This window comes from Crotalus tigris, unplaced genomic scaffold (genome assembly GCF_016545835.1).
Source record: "Crotalus tigris isolate CLP2741 ecotype Arizona unplaced genomic scaffold, ASM1654583v1 scf7180000017710.2780689, whole genome shotgun sequence".
Taxonomy (NCBI): Eukaryota; Metazoa; Chordata; class Lepidosauria; order Squamata; family Viperidae; genus Crotalus; species Crotalus tigris.
In genome coordinates this window covers 2,034,392-2,044,131 of record NW_024096582.1, presented here as the reverse complement: position 1 = coordinate 2,044,131, position 9,740 = coordinate 2,034,392, and the positions used below count along the sequence as shown (strand labels likewise).

Here is a 9,740-nt window from a genome sequence, read left to right as displayed (position 1 = left end):
GCTGCCGCCTAGTGACGGTCCGTATAAATATGAGTCAAGCAGCTGCTAGAGCTGCTTCTGTGAAAACTTAATAAAGAGCTGTTATTTCAACTCTGTGTCCTCAATGCCTCACTGTTCCCACTACACAAGGAGTATCGCCAAAACTTTGATATGAGGTCACCTTGGCTGGTAGGTATAAATAAGGAAGCAAATGCTGGTATTTATCAGTTGGGATTTCATTGTTTCTGATATAGTGTAACTTAGTGAATGCCTGGAGCTTTGTGACTTTCGGAGATCTTATCAGTTCTGTTTCTGATACTGAGATTGAGAGCTATGTTTCAAGATCTGCTATCTCTGTTACAGAACTGTATAATGCTTACTATGGTTTTTGTTATGTCCCGAGCCTTGCAAACGGCTCGGGGCGTTTGCAGGCGGTCCCGGGCAGGTGCAAAGCTGCCCGGAACCAGACAGGCTGTCGCCAGCGCCGTGCGCATGCGCGGGTGCTGGCGCGGGAAAAGTATCGCATTTACCCGGGAAATGTCTATATAAGAAGCTGGGAGGTTTTGGGAGCTGCTGAAGCCATCTACTTGTGAGCTGAACACAGAATAAAGAAAACTGAGAACTACAACTGCTTCTCGTGTCTGCTTTTCGCCAAGGACTCAACACTGGCGACGAAGGTGGGATCGCCTTACATCATCTGGAAAGGAAGAAGTGTAAGCTTACCCAAGTGAGTCCTGAGCGGCGGAACGGCGTTGACTCGGCAGCTACTCGCCAATCCAGTGCGCATTCGGGGGTAGGCTGGCTGATAGACCCGTCTCCTGAAGATGGCAAAGGTTGGAAGGCTTTCGGAGTTCGACGTCTCACATCCAGAGCGGTGGGAGTCCTACGTAGCCAGGGTGGAGAACTACTTCAAGGCAAACCAAGTGAGAGAAGAGAGCTTGAAGGCTGCCACCCTGCTTTGTGTTTGCGGTCAAGACGCCTTCGAAATCGCAGAAAACCTTGCAGCACCTGTTCCAGTAGAATCTGTTAGCTACGCAGATCTAAAGAAGCTACTGAAGGAGCACTTCCAGCCTAAGATGTCCGTCATCGCATGGCGCCATACCTTCGAGCAGAGGGATCAACGATCCGGAGAGTCGGCCAAAGAATACATCGCCGCATTGAGGAAGGCCGCCAAGCACTGCGAGTTCAAGGACCTCGAAGAACGACTGAGGGACCGATTCGTGTGCGGCTTAAGGCATCGAGATCCACAACAGAGGCTTTTCGCCAAAGAAGAACTGTCCTTCCAAGATGCCTTAAGAGAGGTCACCGCAGAAGAAGCAGCAGGCGGCGCCGTCAAGAACATGCGGCCGATCAGAAACAGTCCAGAAGTTGCATCCGTGCACCAGGAAGACGTCCAAGGAAACTCCGAGGAGGATCCAGACGAGGAAGTCAACCGTCTCCACCCCACGAAGGAAGGAAAGCAGAAGGGAAGCTCTTCAGCTCCACTGAAGTGCATCGGCTGTGGAGGTCGCCACAGGAGAACCGACTGCAAGTTCCGCTCCGCTACCTGCCGGGCATGCGGCAAACAAGGACACATTGCAGCTGTGTGTCTGGGCCGACGAAAGGTACAACCTCAGGAAGAACTGCGCTGAAAGGTACCGGGGTCCCCAGCCAGAATAGGGTAGGTTTTTGCGCTTCGCGAAGAAGCATCTTCAGGACAGGCACACACAAGCCCATTAAGAAAAAGCTGTCACTTAAGGTGAAGCTACAAGGGGTTCCATTAACTATGGAACTAGACACAGGGTCTGCCCTTTCAATCATCTCCTTGCATACATTTAGGAAGATTTGTTCCTGTAGTGGAACTCAGGCCAAGTTAAGGCCTTCTGACATTGTGTTAACAGATTTTCAAAATTCAAGAGTGTGTGTTAAGGGGGAGGCCACCCTTAACTTGCAATACAAGAATTTTGAAGATCCACTAGACTTATTAGTAGTAGGGGGTGAACGAACGAGTCTCATAGGACTCGATTGGTTTGAGGCCCTGGGGATACACGTCATAGGACTCAACAGCTTACAAACACTCGACCTACAGGAAGTCTTGAAAGAATTTGCAGATGTTTTCAGCCCCCAGCTGGGCACATTCAAAGGACCCCCTGTGTCCTTAAAGCTAGACCCCACTGTCACTCCCATTAGAATTAAAGCAAGAAGGGTCCCTTTTGCTTTAAAGAGTAAAATTGACACTGAGTTAGACAAACTGATCCAACAGGGAATTCTAGAACCTGTTGATTCCAGTCCTTGGGAGACCCCCATTGTCACGCCTCTAAAGGCAAATGGGGACATTCGCATTTGTGCTGATTACAAATGCACTCTAATAAGGCATTGCAGCAACATGCCTATCCTGTTCCTGTGGTCAGTCATATTCTGGCCTCTCTCAAGGGGGGGCGCATTTTTGCAAAGCTTGACCTAGCTCAAGCGTATCAACAGCTGCCTGTTGATGATGATGCTGCTATAGCTCAGACTATTGTGACCCACAGGGGAGCCTTTAAGGTAAAAAGGCTACAGTTTGGAGTGAATGTCGCTCCTGGGATTTTCCAAAGCGTAATGGAAAACACACTACGGGGCATACCGGGGGTTTGCCCCTACTTTGATGATGTCTTAATTGCAGGAGACTCCACACACATTCTAGCTGAAAGGCTAAGGGCTGTTCTGTTAAGATTCAGGAAAACAGGCCTCAAGCTCAAAAAAGACAAATGCAAAATTGGGGTGCCTTCTACTGAATTTCTGGGGTTCAAAATTGATGCTGCTGGAATTCACCCTGCTGAATCCAAACTAACTGCCTATTTTAGAAGCACCTAGGCCAAAGTCTAAGGCCGAACTTCAGGCCTTCCTGGGCCTCCTGAATTTCTACAATTCCTTCCTTCCACATAAAGCCAGTGTGGCTGAGCCTCTTCACAGGCTACTAGACAAGCAAGCAGTGTGGCACTGGTCACAAACACATGAGGTTTGTTTTAACAAAGTCAAGGCCTTGCTCACTTCTAACAGTGTACTTGCACATTTCAACGAGTCCCTTCCTGTGTGCATCGCTTGTGATGCGTCCCCTTACGGGGTAGGAGCTGTCCTGAGCCACCTCAGGTCTGATGGAACTCAGGTTCCTGTTGCATATTACTCCAGAACATTGTCTTCTGCTGAGCGCAACTACGCTCAGATAGACAGGGAGGCTCTGGCTGTTGTTGCTGGAATTAAAAAATTCCATGATTTTCTATATGGCAGGCATTTCACGGTCTTCACTGACCATAAGCCTCTGCTGGGACTGTTTACCACACGTAAGCAGACTCCCCAGATCATTTCCCCCAGAATGCTTAGGTGGTCTATTTTTTTGTCTGCATATGATTTTTCCTTACTCCACAAGCCTGGAAAAGAAATGGGCCATGCTGATGGCCTCAGTAGATTGCCTCTGCCAGTAGTAGAAGCTGACCCTGCGCCAGCTGTCAACATTCTATCAATCCAAGCCTTGCCCGAGCTCCCTCTTAGTGCCAGGGATGTTGCCGCTGAAACAGGTACAGATCACACACTTTCACGTGTCCGTTCCTGGGTTTTGTCTGGTTGGCCTGAGCACTGCCCTAGTCCTGAGTTTCAGAGTTTCTGGTCCAAAAGGAACGAGCTGTCCCTTTCTCAGGGTTGTCTGCTTTGGGGAAACAGAGTTGTCATTCCCACCTCAATGAGGACTAGGGTCTTAGAATCCCTCCACGAGGGTCATCCTGGCATTGTTCGTATGAAGGCCCTTGCGCGCAGCCACTTGTGGTGGCCTGGTTTAGATAAAGATATTGAGGCTAAGGTGCATGCATGCCACCTGTGCCAACGATCTCGCCCAGAGATGCCCCAAGCTCCCATGCATAGATGGGAGGAAACACAGTCCCCATGGTCTAGGGTGCACATTGACTACGCTGGGCCCTTTCAGGGCCAGTTCTTCTTGGTCCTTGTTGACAGCCATTCAAAATGGCTTGAGGTTGTACCTGTCTCATCCACCACCACTGCAAAGACTATTCAGGTACTGAGGGGGATTTTTGCTGCACACGGGCTTCCAGATGTCATTGTGTCTGACAACAGCCCTCAATTCACTTCCTCCGAATTCCAAGCTTTCTTACAGGCTAACATGATTCGTCATGCCACGTCTGCACCCTTCCACCCGTCCACCAATGGTATGGCTGAACGTATGGTGCGCATCACGAAGGACGCATTGAAAAGACTCACCTACGGGGACTGGCATCACAGGTTGGCTGACTTTCTCCTTTCTTATCGCACCACACCGTCCACTTCTACAGGGAGAAGCCCAGCTGAACTTCGTTGGGGGCGTCAACTTACTACTAAACTTGACCGGTTGCATCCGGACAGACTGCCTTCATCTACCTCACATCCTAGGGCACCTAGACAACTACTTGTGGGTGCCCCGGTTTGGGCTCGCAATTACGGGCCTGGTCATACATGGGTCCCCGCTTCTATTTCCAAGGTCACAGGTCCTCTCTCCTACGAGGTAGCCCTGGACAACGGTCGTGTCCTGCGCCGGCACATCGACCAACTTCGCCCTAGGCGGGACCTTTCAGATGAGACTCCTGGGTCTTTTCCAGGGGGGGAGGGGGACCCTTTGGAGCAAAGGGAAGGGCATGAGTTGCTGCCCATCTCCACTGATGGAGCCACTGACGGCCCATTTCAAGCTTCTGCAAGTGCTCCGAAAAGGAATTCATGGAGCTTACCCACACAACAGGCACTCACGCCTACTCCAGCCAGGGAGTCATCCCGGGGGCATACTCACTTTCCACACACATCACACAACACTCCAGTCATGGAGGATATCCGGGAGCATCCTAACAAATCATTCCCCGCAAGAGAGCTGGCACACAATCCCCAGAGTTGGCCTGACCTTACCCCTAATCCTACAGGGGGTCAAACTTACCGGGAGGTGGTCGAGGAACCAAGTCCCGACCGCAACACCTCTAGCCCAAATCAGGGAGTAACTGAGTTTTGGGAAGGTACAGAGACCCACATGAGCCCGGACACAGTACGGGGCTTAGGGATTGGACAGCCTCCTGACAGGTCTTGGACGGACCTAGGAGGTTCTATAGAGACGCCCAGCAGTGGCTATCACTTCAAGGGGCCCGAGGGCCTACAGCTAGGCATGTCAACCAGGTCACAAAGTGACAGAAGCCCTGGCCTGACGAGCCCGGTGGGCGAGCAAGCAGGCCAGGCATTGGGGCAAAGTCCTTGGAAGGCACCAAGGCATGATAAGGGGAACAGGCTCTTGTCACCCCTCAGTCAGGGAACACCTGTCAGAAACCCAGAGCTGAGAAGGTCACAGAGAGCAAGGAAGTCTCCTAAATACTTAGAGGATTACATAACATTGCTGGCTAAACAAAAGCCAGGTAACGGTAGGAGCACTGAGAAGCAGAACACTGCATAAAATAATGATTATATGTTGGTAGTAGTTTTAGCCCGGGGGAAAGGGGTGTTATGTCCCGAGCCTTGCAAACGGCTCGGGCGTTTGCAGGCAGTCCCGGGCAGGTGCAAAGCTGCCCGGGACCAGACAGGCTGTCGCCAGCGCCGTGCGCATGCGCGGGTGCTGGCGCGGGAAAAGTATCACATTTACCCGGGAAATGTCTATATAAGAAGCTGGGAGGTTTTGGGAGCTGCTGAAGCCATCTACTTGTGAGCTGAACACAGAATAAAGAAAACTGAGAACTACAACTGCTTCTCGTGTCTGCTTTTCGCCAAGGACTCAACAGTTTTCATATAGGGCTTTATAATGCACTTCCCATAACAATACACATACTTGATTTGAGAATGTACTATGAAAGCTCAAGTTGTTAAATTCCAGAAAAATGAAGCCCAGATCTGAAATCTATGAGATTTATGGCATTGAATCAACATCTGCCAGTTTCCCATGGCTGACATATACTTCTTCATTTTGATAAGATATTTATATGATTGTTAATGTTAAGGAGAGGTCACTGGTGTGCCGTTAAAGGCTTTTGTTTATAACTTATATAAGGCTTCCTGAATGCCTTTTTACTCTGCAGATATTGATGGTGAAATCACTTAGGTGGTCTATGGCCTGCACTTCATCTCTTCTCTACGCCCAGATCAGGTTTCATTAGTATTATGTTAAAACATATGTGGAGATGGTGGCTTAGGAGGATTTTGCCTTTCTTTGAGTAATATGCTAGCTGCTATCTTTTCTGAAAAGGTGCTTGAACTTTCTATTTGGACTTTTGCAACATGCTCTACATGGGGTTGCCTTTGAAAACTACTTGGGATCTGCAATTGATCTAAAATGCAGCAAACTGCCTATGGGAGTTTTATATTGGTTATTAATAAACTATTTGAAACTGAGTGCTGTTTTTGATCTTAAAAACCCAAGTTGTTCTGAAGGGGATTTACTTAAGACCTTGTTGTCAATATGTGCACTACAAAAATATTAGTAAAGAATATGATTTGCCTATTTTCAAGATTATGTTTGCATTATTTCTACATTATGGTTATTATGTTGGTTTATTGCACTTTGTCAAGAGTCCATTTGTAAATTGAGTGGCTTATGCAGTAAACAAATATTGAGAATCATTCCAAATAGAAGCATAATCATTGTATCAATATTGTATTGCCTTTATTCTGGCAAAAATAATTAAAAGGAGATTGAACATTTTTTCCCAGGGAGAGTTTTCAAGACCAGCAATATCAAATTTATACTTTATTGTGACAAAAAAATCTTTTCTTAGTTCTGAGATCCTCAGAATCTCCTCCAAAGTCATTGTTAACATTGTTGAAAAACTAATATTCTAGGCACAGCAAAGCTAAAAAGAAAGGTGTCAAATGATATTGTGGAAGAAATTAAGAACAAGAAAGAAAAATATCTAGCAAAAAATATGGAAGATGAATATGTCTAGGGCAGACCTGGTTCAATATCACTGTCAAATAAATCAACTTTCTTTGGAAAACTCCACAGATAATAGTAAAAAGCCAAAAGAAATTTACAATTTATTATTGTGATCTTTGTAAATCAAATAAACTCTTTATTAGGATTGTTTATCTTGAATTCAAAATAAAACAGAATTGCTGCAGAGAAATAAATTTGGGACTAGTTAATTCAAGTCAACTCTATCCTCCCATTCTTGAAATACCCTGTTTCAACCATTTCCACTCTGTTTACTGTCATCATTAAGCATATAGAGTACTATATGCAAAAAGCTGGGATATAAATCTAAAACAATCCATAAATGGATATTTGCTTGCATGTAAGAAAGCTCTTCCTCCTAACATTTCAAACTTAGTTATTTTCACTATGCATCACTTCATGTAGTCATATGAGGTAAATAGTTCCAAAGAGTGAATTTTTTATATATTCAAGAGAAAAATAGACTTTTTGAGGCATGAGCTCTGTTCAGTCAATATATTGAATAAGTCAAGATGTCTTGGTAGTACCCTCTCCCATGCAGTGACAATTGACATCAAGGTCAACTGTAGAATTGCCAAGGCAAGTTCTGCATTTGGCAGATTGTGGACTAACGTGTGGGACTGCCATGGAATAAGTCTTGCTACCAAGCTTAAAGTTTACCAGGCAGCAGTGTTAACTATCCTATTGTATGCTAGTGAGACCTGGACAGTGTACAGGAGGCATGTTAAGCAACTGAGCTACTTCCACATGATTTGCCTTCGTAGAATTCTGAGGATCCAGTGGCAGGATAAGATACCAGACACAGATGTCCTCTCCAGAGCAGGCCTATCATCAGTTTACACTCTGTTGATGAAAGCCCAGATGCGCTGGGCAGGCCATGTTGTAAGGATGCCAGATCATCGCATCCCTAAACAGCTCTTCTATGGTGAGCTGTCTCAAGGAAAGCGATCGCACGGGGGACAAAAGAAGCGATACAAAGACACGTTGAAAGCTTCTCTTAAGTCCCTGGATATTAACACCATCTCTTGGGAACTTCTGGCACATGATTGACCGACATGGCACACCTTGGTGTACCAGGGTTGCCAGACATATGAACACAGAAGGACAATCTTGGCACAAGAAAAGCAAGCACTCCGCAAAGCCAGAGCTGCAAATGCTGAAGTAACAGTGTCTACATTTCTTTGTTCAGTATGTGGCAGAACATTCCGTGCTAACATCGATCTTATTAGCCACCTACGGACACATCGTTGATGGCCCATAACCCACAAGATGTCAAGGTCTTCATCGAAATCGATGGACGAACAACATATTGAATACCATTTAAAATTCATTAAAGTAGAATGGAATATGCACCTTAACATTTGCTTTCAACATTATCCTGGCATAGAGAGATGCAAGAATTCTACATACATTGATTGGAACATATGCAAACTCTGACATATACTATCTCCACCAATGTGCAAGACCTACATTTATACTGATAAGGTCAACCCATTTTTACCAGATTTCAGAATACAGCAAAATTCAAGCATCATTCACAATAAGGCTAATCTATTCACTGTTTTAAAAGGCAGAATTTACAAATGGAAAACATGCCCCAAAGTGCAGAGCAAAAGAAACAGTCGGTATCATTTCATTAGTCTGATTTTAAATTTATGCAAACAATATGTAACTCAGAGAGTTGCAATAAATAAATGAAGCTGGTACAAACAGTAGCTAGTTGCATGAGAAGTAAATAATTAATTTTTTAATAGTAATTTGGATGCTCTGAATCAGAAATTAGAAGATATACTCAGTAGATTTTGGATGTAAAGGAGGAACAGAAGGAAATAGGGCTAGGAGATTATGGGTTTAAATGAAGGGATTATACCAGACAGACTATAACTTGCAAAGAAGACAGAAGCAGTGTCCTTCCAAGTGAAGGACTGGGAAAAGATATTAAGTGTGTGGAGTTGTGGGACTTTCAGGGAAGAAATGATGAAGATGGCTCTGAAAAACAGAGACAATGACCACAGCGGAAAGAAGAGACAGCTCTTTGATAATTGCCCACAAGTTCTCCAGAGAGCTGCTCCCCATGAAGAGATCACAAAACAGCCGTCTCCAGCAGGTTTAGTACTTTGGGAGACGAAGAAATAGCTATCTTGCCCAAACTGCAATTGGTGCCTTTGAAATAACACTTTGTTTGCATACTTCCTTTTCTAATCACTTTTTGAAAATTCTTGTTAAGTGCTTTTGGGCCCCAAATGATAGAGAATTAAAGATTACATTTAAAAGTGTTGGAAAGCAACCATCCCAGTCTGGAGGAATATTTCAAATAGAGAATTAATTAGAGGTTGTACATAAACCCAAGAGTGTAAGATCTGACTCCTTTGTTCTCTTTTTTAAGCAAATAGAGATAAATTATCATTCAAGAGAGACAATAAAAAGATCAGAACATATCCCTTCCAGCAGCCAACACCCAGATAAGCCAGAATTAACACCAGACAAGCAATCAAACAAAAACAATATCATAATCAAAGAACTATCTAGGAGAGTCACATCCCCACCAACATTGGCAGGGCAAATTACTGTATATAAACAGGGAGCAAACACCATATTCACTGGCACTGATGATGTTGAATAATGAAACATCTGTAAGCAATCAACCAAATCAGAGAGCACCAAGGATTCCATAGAGTAGAAGAGTCAAACAGCCACCAACTTGCATTTGGATCAGGGCCAGCAAGAAGGTGATGCAAAAGAAACCAAGACAAGCCAAAGGGAAAACGCAGACTGCGTTTAGCAAGGCCACTGAAGTAGTAGCAAGGAGAAAGGGGTAGAATTGACTGTGGAAATATGTTTT

At 45.2% G+C, this 9,740-nt stretch overlaps 1 pseudogene; it reads left to right on the top strand.

The window, feature by feature from the left end:
• Positions 1–818: 818 nt before the first annotated feature.
• LOC120306019 lies at positions 819–4,525 on the top strand (annotated as a pseudogene).
• The last annotated feature ends 5,215 nt before the right edge of the window (positions 4,526–9,740 follow it).